Source organism: Rhinolophus ferrumequinum, chromosome 24, assembly GCF_004115265.2.
Source record: "Rhinolophus ferrumequinum isolate MPI-CBG mRhiFer1 chromosome 24, mRhiFer1_v1.p, whole genome shotgun sequence".
NCBI classification, from domain to species: Eukaryota; Metazoa; Chordata; class Mammalia; order Chiroptera; family Rhinolophidae; genus Rhinolophus; species Rhinolophus ferrumequinum.
Genome location: NC_046307.1, coordinates 43,555,814 through 43,575,218, shown reverse-complemented (window position 1 = coordinate 43,575,218; position 19,405 = coordinate 43,555,814). Strand labels below are relative to the sequence as shown.

Sequence of the window (19,405 nt, the reverse complement as noted above, 5' to 3'; positions counted from 1 at the left end):
GCTGGTTACACTGTTCTCCAATAATCTGGGCATGCTACACTTCAATAAAACGTTAGGAAAATAGTTAATACCTCAAATTGAAAACTCATTAAATAGCAAAAATTATTGTAAAGTAAAATGTAAACTAAAAATTATTTTAAAAAATCTTTTGAAGTAGTGTTTTTAAAAGGAAAAGCACATGTTCCTTCTCCTACATCCACTCTTCCTTGAACTGCAAAGCACAGAGGAGAAGCAAGGCAAACCACGCTGGAGAGTGTGCTGAGGGAGACACAGAGACCAGCTGTGGCCCGAGGCCACGGTCACAGGTGGAAGAGAAGGCAACATAAGGACAATTTATTGGCGAGGGAGCTGTGACCAGCACTGGTCGTCACTACGAAAGCAAACAGAGATGGCAGCAACACCCCGTTAGCTGCCTTCATGACCTGCCTGCTGGGTGAAGGCAGAGACATGCACACACGCGTGCACACAAGCACGGGCTGGGTGGACGTGGCCAGGACTCCAGGAGGCACCCAGGAGAGAGGAGCAGGAGAACATGTGCTGGAGCGCAGCACCCACGGAGGCCACTGCAGGGCACGGGGCAAGCGGTATTCACAGGACGCTTGGTGGCAGCGCAAAGTACGAATCGGGGAACTAGAGAAAGAGGTGAGGTGTGGCTCGACGAGCAGGAACAGCACGTCTGTGGGAAGGGTCTGGAGGAGGGGGCAGGCAACCCTCCCGAGGGTCTCAGTGACACATAAATCTAATTCCTCCATCAGTTGAGATCTGACCCTGTAACGCTGTCTTGGAAACCACACAAAAAAGCAAGTACCACAACCAAGCTGGCACATGGATAAAGCTCGGCACCCTGGGCAGCCAGGCAGGGAGCTGAGACCTGGACAGGAAGGGCCCAAGGACCGGGCTCCAAGAGACCTGCCAATCACAGGGTTGTCCGAGCTGGCCAAGCCCAGGTTCCCAGAGAGAAAAAGACGTGCCCTCCTTGGGCACCAAGTACAAAGCCTGCCCTCCTGGGCACATGATTTGTGCGTGCCCACTCCCCAGCGGTCGGCCACTTGTGGACTAACACGATATCTAGCCCTGGGCACACACAACTCCATGGCTGAACGTGAAAAGGCTCCCATGCTCTCCAGAGCCCATGTCTTTTGTCATGCTGCGTTTTTTACAGGGTTTTGCATTTTGCATTTTCCACAGCCCTCTTGGGATTCCAATGCCTTAAAATCACCAGCACCTTCGGCTCCTTTGTAGTGCAGAAGGCAGGGGTGAGGGCATGTGAGCAGCTCCCAGAGGGTTGTCCCTACTGAAGATGCTTTCCAGGCCAGCTTCCCGTGCAGCAGTGACGTCATGGAGTTCCTCAGCAGACGACAGGACCAAGTACAGGGTCACTTAACCTGGACCCCACTAGAGAGGCCTTGGCTGCCAGGGGACTTATCAGGCGTGCCTATGGACAGATGCCAGGGGCCCACTGCTGTGCCTAGGGCTGGGCGGAGGGCACTGTGTGCAGCAAAGCACACAGGTCACCACACGGCTCCAAGCCCTTCCTCAGCCCCGCCTGGCCGTACGACTCCGGGCAAGGGGCTGTGCTCCCAGCCGCCGTCTTTGTCCACAATCGGGATTTCTCTGCGACCACGGGGAATAAGACATGTGCGTGGAGTCCATTCACATGGAAACGGTCCAGTCAACCCCAGCAGTTATCACTGGTATAATAAAACACACCATTAAGTCCCCACTCTACTGACTGCCAGGTGCCAGCGGCTCGCAGGGTTCCAAGCCAGCCCGAGCAGCCACACGCCCGGTCTCATTTCTACAACACAGGCTATGGATGACCTCTGACACCTCCTTCAGCTGCCACAGGCTCTGCTGATAGGTATCCCCAAGTCACAGCAGGCCACGCCCGGCACCTAATGGCTTTTTAGATGAAAGGAAGAGAACTGAAGTCTCATCTGTGACCAGGGGCACAGTAAAATCGCAGTGCAGGGGACCCCATTCTCCACAGCTCCACCTTCCTGGGGTCCAGAAGGCAAGTCAGTCACGTTTCCTCCTTAATCTGAAGACACACTTAAAACAGCTTCAACTCTGAAGCCTTCAGAATGACTTGTTAGGTCTGGGCTGGATGACTGCCATGTGTGGCCCTGGCCCTTGTAAGAAGCCCCAGTGTGGCCTCGTCAGTCAGGCTCCACACACACTGCTGGTGTCAATACTGGCCCCTGCCACAGAGGAGGCAGTGAAGCCACAGCACTGCCTCAGCCCAGATGTTTCAGTCCAGTGAGAAACAAGGGAGCTCAAAGCCTCCTAAACCCATGGGACAAACAAACCATGCCGAGGACAGGGAAGGGACGCCACGAGTGACAGGGCTGCTGAGAGGGAGACGCACGCCGTGGCACCGCACTGCTTCCTGGGGCCTGACAGAAGTGGGCGGTGTACAGCTCCACAGTGACCCAAGCACAGGACAAGAGGGCCGGGTCACGTGGCAGCATGCCTCTGTGGATGTGCATCCGTGTGTGTCACGCCAGGTTAAAGGCTACGAAAGTAAGCCATGCTGGAGGACCGCCCTCAAAAGAAGACGCAAGTTGTGTGATGCCCAGCACAGCTCCAGGCAGTAGGAACAAAGGGTGATCACGCTCAGCCACCAAGGAGCTGTCACTGGCTGGAAGACAGACAGACCCACAAAGCCATGCCACCTTACCAAGTGGGGTGTCACCACGCAGCTACGCAGGGTGGGCTGCCAGCTGAAGGGAAAAGAGATACAAGATCAGACCAGTCATGTGTTGCCCCAGAAGGCCAGCGGTCACAGCAGCCCAGCTGCTGGTGACACCCGGAGGCAGGCCCAGAGGGCTCGGGGAAGGCACCGCTTGGGCTGGACCTCAAGGGCCGAGCAGGTGAGTGGGGGGCTTCCCGGGAGGGAGAAAAGCAGGACGGAAATGGAAAGGGACAGGAGGGCAGCCTCGTGGGGCTGGAGGACATGGCTGAGATAGCGACGGGACAAGCCAGCCTGTGCTGCAGGCCTGGATCTGCGGGGGCTGGGCTTCGCCTGTCAGGCACTCAGGCGCCGTTGCCTGTCCATGTATGCTCTCCACTGAGCACCGGCCATGAACTATCACAAGTTCCAGGCCAGCAGCCTGGGGGCCTCTGCCACCCTAGACTGAGACGCGTGCCCTCTGCACTTGGCTCCGCAGCCAGAATGCCGGCCCGGTCCTCGGCCCGTGCCTGGACGGAGCCAGCCCCTCAGGGGCCTCCTGTAGCCGTCGCCTCATCAGCATTCAACGGCAACCCACGCTCCTCTGCGCCTTCGTTTGTGCTACCGAGATAAGTAACGTTTCCAATCTCCGCTATCTCCCAGCTGCAAGTGTTCAAGCATTTTCTTCCTTTTATTTAAAATATAAAATCTCATTTTAGATTTGCAAGAGCGCCAGCTACTCATCTTCACTGCATTAACAATCTGCCACCCACAGGCGGGCCGGCCGGCGGGCACTGCGACGGAAGAGAACACGAGGGAGGCTGGGCGACAGCAAAGCCCCAGAAACCTGGGCTAAAAGGTGCACATCTCCTCAAAGAGACTCCCACCTGCCTCATTCCTGGCAACAGACCTGGGGCATGAGTTACAGGTTCTCAGGGAAGCAGGCCCTGAAGGCCATACTAGCCACGTAACACCCCACAAAGCTGGCTGCTCACTGGGAGGGTCTCCCGGGAGCCAGTCTGCGTGAGCACCCTGCTCAGAGCACCCAAGCTCCCGGTGTGGTGGAGTGAACGGGCCACACAAGGGTTCAGCCCCCCCTTAACTTCTGACACATCTCTCCCCGCTGGCTGTGGGCTCTGGCAGGGAGGGGTTCCCCCACACTTCACTTCCAGCCTCACAAAGCCCAGAAGAGTTTGGGGGACATAGACGTTCAACAATTACCTGTTGATAGATTGGGAAGAAGAGTAAAGCAAACCCCATGTAACAGCTGAGGTGTTAGAGACGATGCACAAGCTTTCCCAAGGTCAGAGAAGTGACCCCAATGCCCTCTGTGGAGGGGACAGGGAGCGGAGCTGACAAAGCCCACCTGACTGGTATCTGGACTCTTGTTCACTCCTGAAACCCTGAGAGAAACAAGCAGCTTTTTGGATTCTAGCTTTTTGGCAAGAATAAGAGATTTAAAAGAATATCACAGCCAGGCACGTCTGCGAGTGAAAACCCCGTTTCTGGAGGGTGGTAATAAATGTCACCTGGCCTTACAGTGCTACCCGTCTTGCTCTGACCTGCCCAGCAGACAGCGTGGATTGGCTGCTCCAGCTCAGCCCTCCCACGCACATCTGCCATCACTCCTGGCCTCCCCCTCAAAGCCTCCCCCTCCAGGGTCCTGCACTGGCCTGAGCAGGGGCCCGGGTGCTGTCCGTGGTCCTGGACTCTGGCTGCCCACAGGAAAAGTCCTCGGAAAGACTGCCCCGACCAGCACACAGGAAGCAGGTGAGAAACTAAGAAACGGAGAAGCCAAGTGTGCCTGCACCCCAGGTCCCGGCTGCACATTATAACTTCATCCTGGCAACACATTCTGCTTTTATCATCATTTTAAGTAAATATTCTGGCCTGGGAGGGGTTTGGGGTGGGACGTGAATGCCCCACTCACCCACCCACGCACAGCTGAGCCCCAGGCATTTCTGCAGGATCGGGCCTGTCTGAACTGAGCAGCAGGAGCCCACAGGCATCCCGCCCTCAAGCTTACCTTCCTTCTCCAGACACCCCTGAAAAGTTGACACTGGCGTTACAATTTTATCATTTATGTAACAGCTCAGTTATTAACAAAGTCTCATTTGCACGTGTCACAGGAAGAGAAAAATCACCTAATTAACCACTTTCCCCAACAGCAAAAGGAGGGAGTGTGCTGCGAATTTTTCGGCTCCTTCTTCTGACCGTCCGATATTCGCTCTTTTATTCAGAAAAGACTTATAATCCTTTGTCATAAGGGACTAGAACTTCTCCTCCCGACTACAGGGGTTGTGAACGCTGCCCTTCTCACTATGGGAACCTGGCCACCAAGGAGAGACCCCGCATCCACTGTGTCGGGCATGAAGCAGACTGCTCCGCTCCTACCGCAGTCTGCATCCTGCAGGCTGTTCGGATGCAAGTAGCACCCAGCCACTGAAAGGCCAGAAGGAACAAAGCTGCCTTCCATCAGCTCACCCAGGTGAGCAGACTCCACTGTGCTTATCCGCGGGGCTATATGCTCTGCGTGCACAGGCACCACTGTGGCCCGAGCCAGCACCGTGCCTGACACGTGCTCAATACACATGCATCAGGTGGGAAAGGAAGGAGGAAGCCATGTGGCCTAGTGCAGAAAGCAGAGGCCCAGAAGCCGGGAAGGCCTCGTTTGCCTGGAGCCTTAAAGCTGCCCGGTGTGGGAGGGGAAACCATGCCACCCGCTCCCTCTTCTGTCACACAGGAGTAAAAGGCTACCTGCCACAAAAGGCTGTGGTGAGGCAATGAGAGGCTCTCAACATATACCAAGTCCTATTGTTGTATCCACCCCCCCACACCACCACCATCACCATCATCACCACCATCGCCACCACCGCCACCATCACCACCACTGCCACCATCACCGCCACCATCACCGCCACCATCACCATCACCATCACCACCACTATCACCACCATCGCCATCACCATCACCACCATCACCACCATTGCCATCACCAGCAAACACACTTTCACCCCAGACACCATCCCCAGGTTCACCACCAAAGACGGCGTTTCCCTTGCTCCTTCAGGAATGTAAGGTCGATGTCTGGAACAGGCTTTGCAGATATCCCACTGTCCCTCTTGGGACATCAGCTCCCTAAGCTGAGGGAGAGTCTTATGTCTCTCGACCCAATCATACAGGTCTACCCTTGGCTATGCACAGTCTCTCTGCCTGTGTGCTCCTTCTGCCTGGAGACCCCCACAAATGAGTAACTCTTACTTGTGCTCCACTGTCCCACTCTTCCTAGGGGGTGTCCCTGAAAACCCCCTGCCGACTAAGGAGGTTCCTCCACAGGCACATGGTCCTTGGCTGTGCTACCTCAGCATGTGATCCCCCACTGAATTACAAACTCAGCAGGGGCCGGCCACTCTGGTCCCATTGCCTGAGTAGACGGCATACAGTACCTGGTAATGCTCAATGGATGTGCTCCTGTGTGAAAGACTAAACAGAGGAGGAAATGAGAGCAGGGAGGGAAGGAAGAAACCAAGCTATAGTGAGACCCTGCCTTCCCTGGGTCTGTGTTACAAAGGTGGAGCTCTCAACCTCCCAGGCTCTGTCGTCAGGCAGCAGCAACTGGGGGGATACCAGGCAGAGCCCATCACTCATGGGTCTGCAAGGCCCAACTGAGCTTGGTGGCTTCAGGACTCTCTCAGGAGCTGTCAACCATGGGCAGCAGAAAACTTGGACTAGGTCCAAAATGGGACTGTTGGTAGGAAAAGGGAATGAGCGTGGGGGGAGAAGGAAGGAGAGGGACGGGCACACTCCCTACCCAGAGAAGCCTGTAGCGTGGCACCGTAGATTTAACCACTGAACAAGGAGACCCCAGCGTCCCCAGGCAGACTGACAGTCCCAGAAGGTGCCTTGGACTCTGGGAATACAGCGGGATGAGTACAGGATGGGGGCACTACCAGGCACCGAGTCATGATCAAAAGCCATAAAACACCCGCCCCAGGAGTGGGAGAGGCCCCCAAGAAGCGAGCAGAGAATTAAATATGCAGCCAGTGTCTGCAAACCACTCATGAAGACAAGAAGTGTGCTTGTTCCTTAGCTGCCTTGAGCAAAAGTGGCTCCAGTCAGATGAGTAATGACCGGAGCTGTCCAGCCTGGCTGCTCAACAGGCAAGAGCTGTTATTAAAGTCCCTGTGGTTTGATTTCCAAACCTGGCCCGAGGCCAGGCAGGCCAGGATGATGGCAAGGGTGACAGCACGCTCCCCAGGCACCCTCTAGGCCTCACCTGGCCCATCACGGACGCTGAAGACAGTCCAGGGGGTGGGGGTGGGGGGGACAGTGACGTGGCCCAGGAGGCCATTTGCTTTAGGTCCTGGATCTACATGTCAATTACACCACTGCCTACAGGAGTGGCTGCCACGCCCCCACACAGACACAGCACACTGTCTGGGGTGAAGAACACGTCAGCCACCAGAAGTCACACAATGTGTTTCTATGGAGAAAGTGCCCCTTAAGCCAGCTCTTTGGTTTAAATGAATTTACTTCTCACTTAATTCTTAACCTGAAAACATAACTGTTTTGTACTTACAGGGCTCATTCTGACACCCCTAACGCCTTTGCTGTGGAAGACGACACAGCCAAATCCCTCTTTAATTACCCCACCCAGGTGAGCCCAGTGTGCACGGGGCACATAAATCAGCCCAGTTCCCACCCTGGGGCTGCCTGAGGCCACTCCTCTCCCCACACCCCTCCCCCCATGTGGTACATGCACATGGCAAGATCCCTCTCCTCCCAAGCCCTGGGGGGGGGGGGCGGTCATCAAACCCCAACCCAGGGATTTGGAATGTGGGCCAAAACTAGGAGAAAGAGCCTCATTTCAGCCTCCTTTGCGTTATCACGGGGATGCTGGCTGACCTTCCCACACTGTCAGAACGCACTTGCATCAGAAGTCCTGTAGGCCACGGCCTGGGGGAGTGGGGGCCCCCCCCAGCCCACAAGGGGTCCCGCTGTGGCATTCTCCCTCCTTCACCGGCAGACTAACCAGGTTCTGGATGGAGACCCGGCACCAACCATGTGCCAGAGCCTGGAGACTCCTTTCTTTGAAGAGTTTCATCAGTGAAGCAGCAGGGTAGGAATGGCACACGTGCTGTGTGTGCCTGGGGCCTGGGGGGTACCTGCGGAGGAGGAGGGGGAGCCTGGCTCTCCACACACACCCACAAACCATCACGGGCCCAGGACCCCCACCCTCCAACAGCCTGGAGGAAAGGACAGGGACCGCGAGGCTCCAGGAACCTGTCCGTCCCCACAGTCCGCTCTGAGTTAGCAGGACGCCACTGCGGACTGAGCGGAGGCAGCCAGGAGTCCAGGAGAGACGGAGACCTGAGCAGCAGAGAGGAGGACACACTGGAGAGGCCTGGGGCCGGGGTGGGCCTGGCTCTGAGGGTTCGCCGGTCACTACAGGGGAGCTTGGCTACCCATCGTCTCCCACCTCAACTCCCCCAACAGGTCTCGTCTGTCACTGTGTCCACTCCAGCCAACAAACGTCCTGCTCCCAACCCCGAAAAACTGTATCTTCAGGTTGATCTTCACATGTAAATTAAATCCTGCCACTCTATACTTTTAATCCTTAAGTGGCCCAACACTGCAACGGACATTCCCGACCCTTCACTCCGGCCAGCAGCGCAGCACCGGGCCCTGGCGGCTCTGTCGTCGTTCCCCACCTCCCACCCCCACCCCAAGCCTCTCTCACTTCCTTCTATTCCAGCGGCAGCTGCTCTTTCACCCCGAAGGGTCGTGCTCCAAGGCCTTCCACAGGGGAGATCCCCCACCTTCTTCTCTCCCATCGCATCGCACTCCTGCGTCAGGCGCCAGACCTGCCTGCTCGTTGACACCACCTCAGCACCTGCGGGCCTGGCGCTCGATAAACATGTTTAAGACACTGAAAACCCAGACAGCCTCATCCTCGGAAAGAATTTAAACAGAGCTTATTCAGCATCAGACTCAGAAAAACACAGAAAAGAAGGATCCCCGAGGCCCCGATGTCAGCATCGGGAAGCGCACCACATCCCCGTCTCGCTTCCCTTCCACTCCAAGCCACCAGAGCGTGCACCAGCATCCGTGCTCGACACGAGGACACTGAGGCCGAGCTGCCGGGAGGCCTGTCCAAGGACGCTGAGGACCTGACAGAACAACCCCAGGGCTCTGCCCCTGCAAGGTTCTCGAGCCCAGATGTGTACCCCAGCTGCCCGGGGCTGGGTAGGAACACGGACATCTCAGCTGCACCCCCAGACCGGGAGCCAGCGTCCTGGGGGCGGTGTCTGGGTGCCGGTCACTGGTCACTGCTGTCTTTAGGCTACGTCTACCCGGAAACCCCCAGAGCCTGCCTGCACCACAGGGCACCCAGGCCCATGGCAAGCGGGGACACCAGTGACCACTGAGGTGTCCTGTCCAGCTCACCTGGCACACAGGGGATGAGGCGCCCATTCAGGCGCTCAGAAACACATATTTTAAAACTTGCTGACCAAAAAAATCCCCAAAATGGATCATTGTGAAATAAATGCAAATGCTAGAGACTCTCATGTATGACAACATTCCTGTTAAAACAGAGCACACTCGGGGCTTCTATCCAACCAGTTCCGGTGGGATTCATGTCCGCTGTAATCCCCTATTCAGCCTCGGCGCATTCACATCGCAGGCGTAATTGGCGCTTCATGGACACGGGCAAGGTGTAATTATGGTAAAAAGAGCACTCCGACTGTTTTTGTCTAATTCGTGTCATTCATCGCTCAGAATAAGCACAGATGTCCCCGTGGAGGACAGAGAGGAAGATGAGCGGCATTCACATGACACTTTTTTAGTTTAAAACTTTATCTAAAATAAAAAGTTATGGAAGTGAAATTCACAACACAGTGTTTCTCTCCCTTTGTTTTACTTGCTATAAGGCATTAACTTTCAAAGGCTGGTTCTGCTTAATTTGATTTTTCATTTTCAAATGAACATCTGTGTTTAGGCCCTAAAAGCTGTTTGTTTAAACACAAGAGCCCCAGAAAGGGTCTGAACAAAGCCCCCTCTGCCAACACTTGACCCCCAGGAAGGCCTGCCTTTCAGAGGGACCCAGAAGCTGGCAGGTGGGGATGGCTCACTCTGGTTCTCTCCTGAGTTGGTGAGAAACCTCCCTGTTTTCGGGGTGGGAACAGCCCAGGTCCCATTCCCCCCGCGTCCCCCACCCCCCAAGGAACTGCTTAGGCTCAGCGCTTCCTCTCGGCCCCAGGCGGAGACACAGGCAGGAGCCACTGCCAGGAGGGGACATGTGGGGACTGCAGGACGGCGGCCCAATCTAATTCCATCCCTCCCTCAAAGGCCTGTGACTGTGCCAGCTGATGGGGACATGACACGCTAGGTCACCAGCATCACCCAGTGGGGGCTGCAGCCTGGCCACTCTGAAGCTCCCTGAACTCCCCCGCCAGCCCGCCCGCAGCCCCTCAGTTCAGAGACCCCACGCAGAGCTGGACCACTGTGAGTCCCATGGAGGACGGGCCTGCCTCTGGGACCGTCACCTCCTGTTCCACCTTGACAGAATTCTTCTTTAAAGGCAGTGCCCCAAGTTCTGTGCCCTCATGCCAACCAGACGCGTGGCTTCCCCACGCCCCGGTGTCCTCTGTCAGTGTGCATGCCACCTGAGCTACGATGCCCACAGGCCACAGGAGGCACAGCCAGACCGGGTGCAGAGAGAGGATCGCACGACCGTGCACATGAGCAAAAAGTGAAATCAGCACCCCCTGGGGCCTCGTGTCAGTCAACCCCACCAAGGACACTGGGGGGGTGTCCCAGGGCTGTGTCAGCATCCATGAGCCTGGGGACACCCTCAGCTGTGGTGCTTCCTGTCCCTGCACAGGAGGAAACGCAGTCTGCTCCCAGGCTTCCTTCCGCCTGACACGGTTGTTCACACAGCTCAGTACGGTAGTGGGCCGAAATGGTTTGAAACGCTTCTATGTTTTTATAGTTCTATATTTAGAAACCTCTAAATAAAACCCACAGAGAGTGTTGCAATAATATACATTTTTAAACTCACTAATTGAATGTTGCCATTACAAGTACTATTTTGGACCATCTGCTAAATATGTAATTTAGGAATTAAGATTCCTATCTTACAGGATACGCTGATTATTCCTGTGAATCCATTTGGGTCCTTGCGGCACACACACGAGTCCTGCAGTTACTAACCACAATCGCCTGCTGTTCCACGGCGCGGGGTCAGGCCAGTGATGACAGGGACATCGGGGGTCACCGAAGCCCAGGGTGGAATCGTGAGGTGCATGAGGCCACCGAATCTTTCCCAGTCCCAGAGGCGGCCATTCTGGGCTTGGAAGCAACAGGAGCGTCTGCGGGGAAACCGGGGCCTTTCTTCCAAGGCCTCCACTCACTGATCCAACACGAGTTACCCAGGTCCCAAACCCACCATCATCCCCAGAAAAATCATGCCTCAAACATTCCTGAAACATCCTTCAGCCACCACACTGCACGTCAGAGACCACGCTGTGTCACCATGCACACGGCGGGCACACCTACGATGAATGACAGACTGTCCCCATCCCCACGGTCGGTCCAGTGCCCTGCTGGCCCTGGTCAGGAGCTGTGCCCCGAAGGTCAGGCAGACCTCATGGGGCTTTGCGAACCAGGGAACAGCAGTACTGTCAACTCCTCTCCTGTGATACTCTGCTCCTATTAATACCGTCCAACAAGTTTACTCCTGACATCACAATCCAGCGACATCACTCGGAATCCCACTGACTGGGGTGGAAGCCCCGAGTCTCTCAGCCATGAACCACCTGAAGCCCCTCTTCTCCATCCTCAACGCAGGCCATAGGTTTTGGTCTCAGGGTCCCTTTTGTCCCAAATGACATTCATCTTGCTGAAGGAGCCACCTCACATTGCACAAGTCCAAATTAAGGCCAAGGCCGTGGGCAATCCCGTTCCTCCTCCTGCAGTCTCTGCATTACAGGCACCCGGGTTCAAAAGCCAGACGTCCCAGGGCTGGCCCCGCTCTCTGCCCTCCCCACATTGGCAGCTGCGTCCTGCCCTCCCACAGCACGTGCAGGACCCTCAGGACTGTTTCCCGAGAACCTATCTGGTTTCCAAAACAAGCTCCCCCCTCCTGGCAGCCAATATCACCCCAACAACCCACCCTGTAACTTACAGAAGATAACAGCTTGTTACACAGTGGAGTGCTGATCAGTCACACACCCTGAAACACCCCCCATGACGTCCTCACGGGCCCCCCCCATCCTAGCCACAAACTATCTCCGCTCAGACAGCGAGACTACGGCCCCGTGTGCCGGCACTGACGCAGCTCTGCCAGGGTCTGACCTGTGCACAAGCTGCATACGGGGTCCACATGACTCTCAGAAAGGCGGGGAGAGGCCTGCAGGCCGGGCAGGGCTTCCATACACCGAGCCAAAGTCCTCCTCCGCGTGGCGGGGGAGCCTGCCACCCGCCTCGGCTTGGCCCTCCGTGCCACTCACGAGTCTGGCTTGCAGAAGCCGCCCCAGGGCTGGGAGCCGTCTCCCAGCGCTTTGTTTCTCCACAACACCAAGCCAAGGCTTTTGTAAAACAAAACATTATAATTATCTTGGTGCATCGTTCCAGGGGAGAAGTGCCAACAGGAGCACATGCTGGGAAAGGGGAAGGTGGTGGGGGACGCGGGCTCAAACCACATCGCACAGACGTGCTGGGGTGTGTGTGACCCGAACAGAAGCTTCGGGAGTCTTAGAGAGCTGCATTCCAACTCCTCAGGGTTGGGGCTGAACAAGGGTCACCTGGTCTGTGTGGCCTCCGGCCAGAGCAGTACCCGGCACGCCCGCTACATGGCAACGCAGAAAGCGGTGACGGGCATGCAGAAGGGGCCAGAGCCACGTCTGCACAGAGCCCACGGTCTAGCAGGGAGACGACATGAACTACAGCCCCCATCAGACGCGCTCACAGAAGCATGCAGCCCGTGACGTGGGACTGAGACAGGTGCTAACATTCCACAACTGGGGGCTTCATGGCGAGACTGGGCAAGGGGACAGGCAGCAGGGCCACCCCAGACCACCGGCTCCCTGAGGGCAGGCACCACACCCAGGACGGCTTTGAAGGCCCTTCCAGCTCTGAAGGTTCATGGTGACTGTTCCCCCATAACTCGATGAGCGACCAGTTTTCACACTGAGCGCAGGCACTGGGGACAGTGAGGGGATGCGCCCTGGGGGACTAGAACAGCCCTGATGCATGGTTTACTGTGTCTGTTCCCCCACCTCTGTGCGCAGCAACCCCCGCCCCAGCCCACACCCTTCAGCCCACTGCTGGCTGCAAGGGAGAAAGCGAGTAGGTACCCTCCCACCTGGGGCCCCAATGTGGGGGCTGGGGGCTTCAGGACACCACCTGAGAAGCTCTAGCAGATTCATTTCTCTTCTTCTTTCCAGGGTAAGTATCTCTGACTGCAACATGGAGGGACCGGGCACAGGATTACGCTGAGGGTCAGGGCAGGCCCAGAACTGCGACCACATGGCCCACTGGCACCAGAGTCCCAGGACCTCCGTGGGACTTGCGTCGGGGAGAGCATCTCTGTGGAGCAGACGCCTGCCTCCCTGGTTGGCCTATGAGCCCCAGGCAGCCAGGGACCCTCCTCCTGCTGGCCCCCAGCATGAGCCAACTGCTTGCCACTAGCGGTGCCACCGGGACACACAATCCATGTAGACAAGCAGACAGAGACACTCGGACGCTCAGGGAGTCACAGATACACACAAATAAAAGCCATGAGGACAGTCTGTTGTTACAAGTGGCTGCCCCAGGGGGTGAGACTGACGCAATGGAACTACCACTGCTGACGGCACACGTCAACTGGGGGTGGGGGCAGAGTACTTTCTACTTTTCTATTTTTAATTAAATAATCAAATGAGACAGAGGAAATGCACAAATATTTCACTGCAAAACGGGAGCATCGGCGGGAAACGGTCTCACGTGACACAGGTTCCAGGGCACTCGTGTCCCTCCCAGCTCTGAGCCATCAGGATGAGGTCGAAGCCCCAGGCCATGTAGTGGGCTCCTCGGTCCACTTCATCCACAAGAGGAATCACCAAGAAAAGGCCGAGCAGTGGTCATCTCTGCACCCGGCCGGCACGTGGGGCACGAGAAGACCTTCAGGGACGGGAGTACTCTGTCTGGACGGGGTGCAGGTTACACAGGTGTGCACCCAAGTAAAAACTCTGAGCTACCCAGGTAAGACTTGTTCACTTAGGCACGTTCTGTATCTTGTACCTCAAAATACTTTAAGTAATATTTCCTATTTGATCAGTGTCACTCCGAAATCCCATGAGCGAGTCCTGAACCACAAAGCAGGGTGTAAGTCACGCCGAGCCAGAGGTCAGCTGCTGAAGAAGGCATGGCCCCAACGCCCTGACAGGCACCCCATCCCAGAGCCCCGGAGGGGGGGGGCAGGTAAGCATGGGTGTCGTGAGGCCCACGTTCCCAGAGGAAGAGGCTGAAAGTCCTCCAGCCGTGCCAGCTGGTAAAGGATAGGAAGGAAAGCCACTCAGATACACACACCAGCGCCTCATCCATCAACCGAAAGGCTGGTGCGGCGGGCTGTCTGTCTGCAGCTCTCCCCTGCCATGGGGGCTGGCCATTCGCCACCCCTCCCAGTCTCATGACGCTGCCTGACCAGCACGCACTGGCATAGGGGAGGCTCATAAAACACGACAACGGTCGTGCTGCCCCATCCTCATTTGCCGAAACTGCATCAGCTCAGGGACTCCAATGAAATTCTGTAATAAACCCCAGAGCAGAGGCTCCAGGCCAACTGGTCGGTGCAAGAAAAGCCTGATGGCAAGTGAAATGGGCGAGGGGCCGATGGAGAAACGGGGGGGTCCTGGTACCACCCTGGTTCTGTGTGCGACGGAGGCAGACGCCGAGTCCCCAGCCACGACACAAGTGACATACTGTTTGCTTACGTCGGTTATAATGGGCTTCCTTCTCTGCTACGTACCCAACCCAGCCGGCGGTCCTGCATGTTTTCTGGGCCACAGATGAGGCTGGGCCAGCAGGAGCCTGGCTCCTTCAAGGACACACCCTGGGAGAGGCTTCAATCTCGGGGGCAGGGGCAGCCTGAGCTGAGTGACGACTGCAAGCCAATGTGTGGTGCTAGGAAGCTAGTCTCGCGGCAATTAAGCCTATTTCAGAGTGGGTTTGGCAGGAGGTACCAAATCGATACATCTCTCCAGCCGTGCATCCCGCAGGTAAAGAATCAATCGGGCAAACACTCCCAATCTGTTCCCACTGAGCCGAGAGGCAAAGCTGTTTACCATCGATGCCGGGAAATAAATAAATGAAGGCACCAATTAGTCAGCACCCTGTTACTCCGGCAAAAGCTTTTTACTTACTTCGAGAAAGCCACTGCCCCTCACGGCACCCCACAACCCCCATCAAGGCAGAGACGGATGCAGAGAACCTGATGGACGCTCACAACGGGCAGGCGGCAGCCGGCCTGGCCTGCAGGATGCATGGCCCGGGAGGCATTGCAGTGGGCCACCTTCTCTGAGCCGAGAACACAGGCATTCAGCCCCAGGGGCCCAGGTGAAGGCTTTACACTACCCAGACAGATGCTGCAGGAGCCCTGGCTCTTGCAGGGCACCGGAGACCCTGGGGTGAATGTGCCACCAGCTGGGCTGGCTCTGGGACCAGGCTCCTTGCCTCTAGGCTGAGTGTTCACCAACTCACTGGTGGGTCCTATGGTGCCAGCTGGAGGAAGCCCTGTCCCTGAGCACATGCTCAGCCACCTTCTCCTACAGCCTACTCTGCAAAGCGTGGAGCCAGCTCTCAGGTGAAAGGTCACATGTGGCTTCCAGCCACTCACACGCCCGTCCCCAGCAGGGTGGTCACTCAGAGGGGCCATGCCCCAGTCCACCTCACCCGAGAAGCCATCAGAAACCAGACAAAACTCCTCAACTGGGGCCAGGGAGGACTCAGCAGGGAATAAAGTAGATGACCGCACCAGCAAAATGAGCTGGGCCACTGCCACCCAGGCTCATGGTGACACACCCTACGACATCCTGCTATGAAGCAGCCACCAAGGCCAGTCTGTGGCTCCGGCCCACAACGCCAGCCAGCAGCAACATGATGAGGGGCAGCTGCGGGCAGACGCGGCCTCAGGACCATGGACAGAGGTGCCAGGACCCCCTCCTGGGAGCACAACTAGAGGGGAGATACAGGAGGGTCAGCCCAGCCACACAGGCCTTTGCCCGTCCGAACTCTCCACGGTATGAGTGCCCTGAAGACCCTCTTGGGTACAGAGAACTGGGGTGAGGCGTGGGGGACGGGGGCTACTGTGCTGCGTGCTCAGGACTCGGGCTCCACGACACCACATCTGCCGCGCTGGGAGGCCCCAGGGCTGTGCGGGCGTCAGCACCTCTGGAGAAGGGCTCTGCAGGGTCTGCCTGCCCTGAGGGTGGAGGCCAGAGCCCGACCGGCCCACCAGACCGCACTGCCCGGGAGCGGAGGGCAGAACTGAGAGCCCTGACAGGGATGAGGTTATGGAAATCCCCTCCTCAGCTGGCTCTAGAAGGGTCTGGGACAGAGCTGGCAGAACTGGAGGCCCCCCCCCACGCAGACACATCACGTGGGTGGTGCATCCAGCCCCACCTGGGCGCAGCAGACAAGATAGCACCCAGCACCAGTGCTGCGCCATTCTCTGGAGTCTGTCAGACAGAGAAAGGAGCAGAGGGAAGAGCAACCAGCATCACCCGGCAGGAACAAGAGTGCCACCTGTCCCGGGCCACAGGCGGGCCACCAGGGCAAGGCTGGTGACAAAGTGGCCTCGGTTGTGGCGGCCCCAGCAGAGCAGCGTGCCTGTGGCACCATGATGGCCGTGAGGATGGTGCTGGGCAGCCCAGGGAGCACCTACCTCACTGAGCGAGCCTACAGGCCTGAGCCCTCCACCGCGGGGAGTGCCAGGGTCACAGGCCCCTCCTGGACGGGGGAGCAAGGGGGAGAGGGAGGGAGGTGAAGGGGGGTGAAGGGGGAAGGAGGGGGCGAGGGGGGAGGGGGCGAGGGAGGGAGAGAAGGAAGGCGCGAGGGAGACGTCCCAGAGAGGCCAAGTGCCACACCCAGGTGTCAGGGTCCACAGGCGCCAAAGCCCGGCTGCAGGCCCAGGTCTCAGGCGCAGAGGCTTCTCTCACCACAGAGAGCAGGGGCTAGCCCCCTTCTTCAGGAACCCCCCAGGGGCTGCATGCAGAGGGGGGAGGCAGGGCACCCAAGGAGGCGGGAAGGCAGGCAGGGCGCAGATCGAGGAGAAGGGAGAGGCGGCGAGGCCACTCAGGGCAGAAACAGCGCCATGCCTGCCTCGGAAAGGGCCAGGAGGCCGTGCTCCAGGGAACGAGGCAGCAGGGTCATAGCTGTCTGTGCCCCTCCGCACTCACAGGAGCCCTGGACGTGTGGCCAGGAGAGACCCCACGCAGTGCTCTGTGGGCTGGGAGCTCTGACACCAGGGCAGAAAGTGGGTGGCAGGGGTGACACCGGCCACAGCCAGCTGCCCCCGGGGCTGCCCTGTAGATGTCCTTCACTCCATCCACCAGCACCAGGCGCCCACCTGAGAACGTGTCAGAAAACCAGGCAACGATGTCTCCCCAAGTTTTTGACTGAGACCCCCTGTCTCTTCAGGACAAGGTTTCTGACGTGGAGCTAAAACTATTCCCTGCATATTTATGAGCCCCCATCATCCAGGTGAGCAGCCGAGGGGCCAATCTGGCGAACTCCACCGGGTGACAGAGCCCCAGCACGGTGAGTGAGCAGCCCCTAATTAGTGAGGAGATGGTGTGCGGTTTCCCAAGTCCCGCACAAGACATGAGTCACTGCTGACTGGTCCACGCAGACGGAAGCGAAGGCATGGACTGAGTGACGCAAGCCCTCTGGATGGCTGTAAGACGGGGTTGGGTGCTGCCGTGGTTTCTACCCAGTGGTTTCCTGGGGTCTTCTACTGGCAGCTTTTAAAATGAACTAAGGAGATAATGTGAAGAAAGAATGCTGGCATTTGTCCAGCCTTGAAATCTCAGGAAAACAGACTACCTGAAAAGTTAGCTGGAAGCATCATTTAAAAGCCAGCCAACCCTCAGCTGCTAAGAAGCGGCCCATGAGCACACAGCCCGCTACCCCTCTGCCTGCTGACATCGGTGGTTCTGTAGATGAGAAAAGCCAAGGGCAGCCGGCCAGTCCCTTAAAAAGGGAATGATGCTCCTGTGCCACTTCCCTGGACACGGAGTCCCTGCTTGGGCAGACAGAGCATTGGCCGAGGGAAGAAGATGGGGGACAGTCCTAGCTGCCACTTCCGCGGGGCCGAGGGTAAGTCACTGCACTACCAGCCCCAGGCACAGTCCTGGGTGCTGAGACAGCCGCAGGGGCAGGCTGGGCTCTGCCCCGAGAGCCCCTGCAGGGGTGACAGCAGTTGTACAGCATCAGACGCTTGGGACAGGTCACTCTGGCTCCCACATGCAGGCAAATAGCTCAAGGACAGTGAAGGGCAGCCAGACATGGGTGCGCAGACCAGGAGGGGCCCGAGGATGGGGGTGCGCAGGAAGCACCAGCACTGCAGTGGGTGGGGCGGGGGTGACACGCCGAGGGGTCTGTGAGGGAAAGAGCTGGCTGCAGCACGGGCTACCCAGGAGGAACCCAGGAAGGAAAACGGGGTACCGCCTGGGAGGGGAGCGCTGCAGCCCTCGATTACGGGTCTGGGGCTGACAAGGGCCACCTCAACAGCACGCCCACCTGAGCCCACTCCACTCCATGGAGATTCCTGCACAGCAGGCGGGTGCGGTGGGTCTCGGTGCCAAATTCCCCTGGAGCTGGGCCAAGAAAAAGGCCCATCTCCATGAATCCCTCTGGCCTTGAGGACACAGAGGGCACAGGGTGTGGCGGTCCATACAGCAGGACGGAGTGAGAAAGGGCAGCCTCGGAACCGCTCTGCTCGGGTGCGAAGCACTGGCTGCATGACCCTGAACAAGAACCGTCAGCCCCGCCTCCGCCTGAAGCGTGAGGACGCGGTACCTCCCTCCTGACATTGTCAGGGCACTTACAACTACAGTAGTACCTCAGTTTTCGAACATCTCCGTTGACGAACATTTCGGTTTACGAAGACCGTAAACCCGGAATTAAATGCTTCGGTTTTCAAACACGCCTCGGAAGTCGAACATGTCACACGGCTTCTGCTGAGTACAACATCCTGAGGCCTAGCTGTCGGCTCTTTTCAAATGTTTCAGAACTCGAACGGCCTTCCAGAATGGATTACGTTCGAAAACCGAAGTACCACTGTAATGCCTGTCAAGTTCCTGACTCGGGATGGCTGTTGATCGAAACAATGCATTTGTAATCACACTCATCAGTAACAAGAATGTACTGTAATTCACAACAAATTCAGCATCTGGTTGGGGCTGAAGAGCTGGCCGGCCTGTCTGCCTCTGAGTGTCCCGGTGGCGGCTGGAGCTGTCCCCAAAACTGCTTCCAAACTAATTTGGTTCTCACGAAGGCAGCAGACAGCTCCCTTCTGCAGATTCCTGACCGTCCTCTGCTACCAGACTCATACTTTACATCTCTGTAACCGAACTCCACTTGTCATCAGCTGGCTTAACTGCCCCCTGGAGCCAGGAGCCCTGCACACATCCCAGATGGCTCTGCCTAAACACGGTCAGTCCCAGGGGCCAGGTGACACTGGTCCCTAGAATG

At 57.4% G+C, this 19,405-nt stretch overlaps 1 protein-coding gene across 5 annotated transcripts in view; it reads right to left on the bottom strand.

Annotated features, from left to right (window-relative positions):
- The window catches only part of MAD1L1 (mitotic arrest deficient 1 like 1), a 284,873-nt gene that overhangs the window by 187,485 nt on the left and 77,983 nt on the right, over positions 1–19,405 (bottom strand). The gene's annotated exons all lie outside the window — the stretch shown is intronic.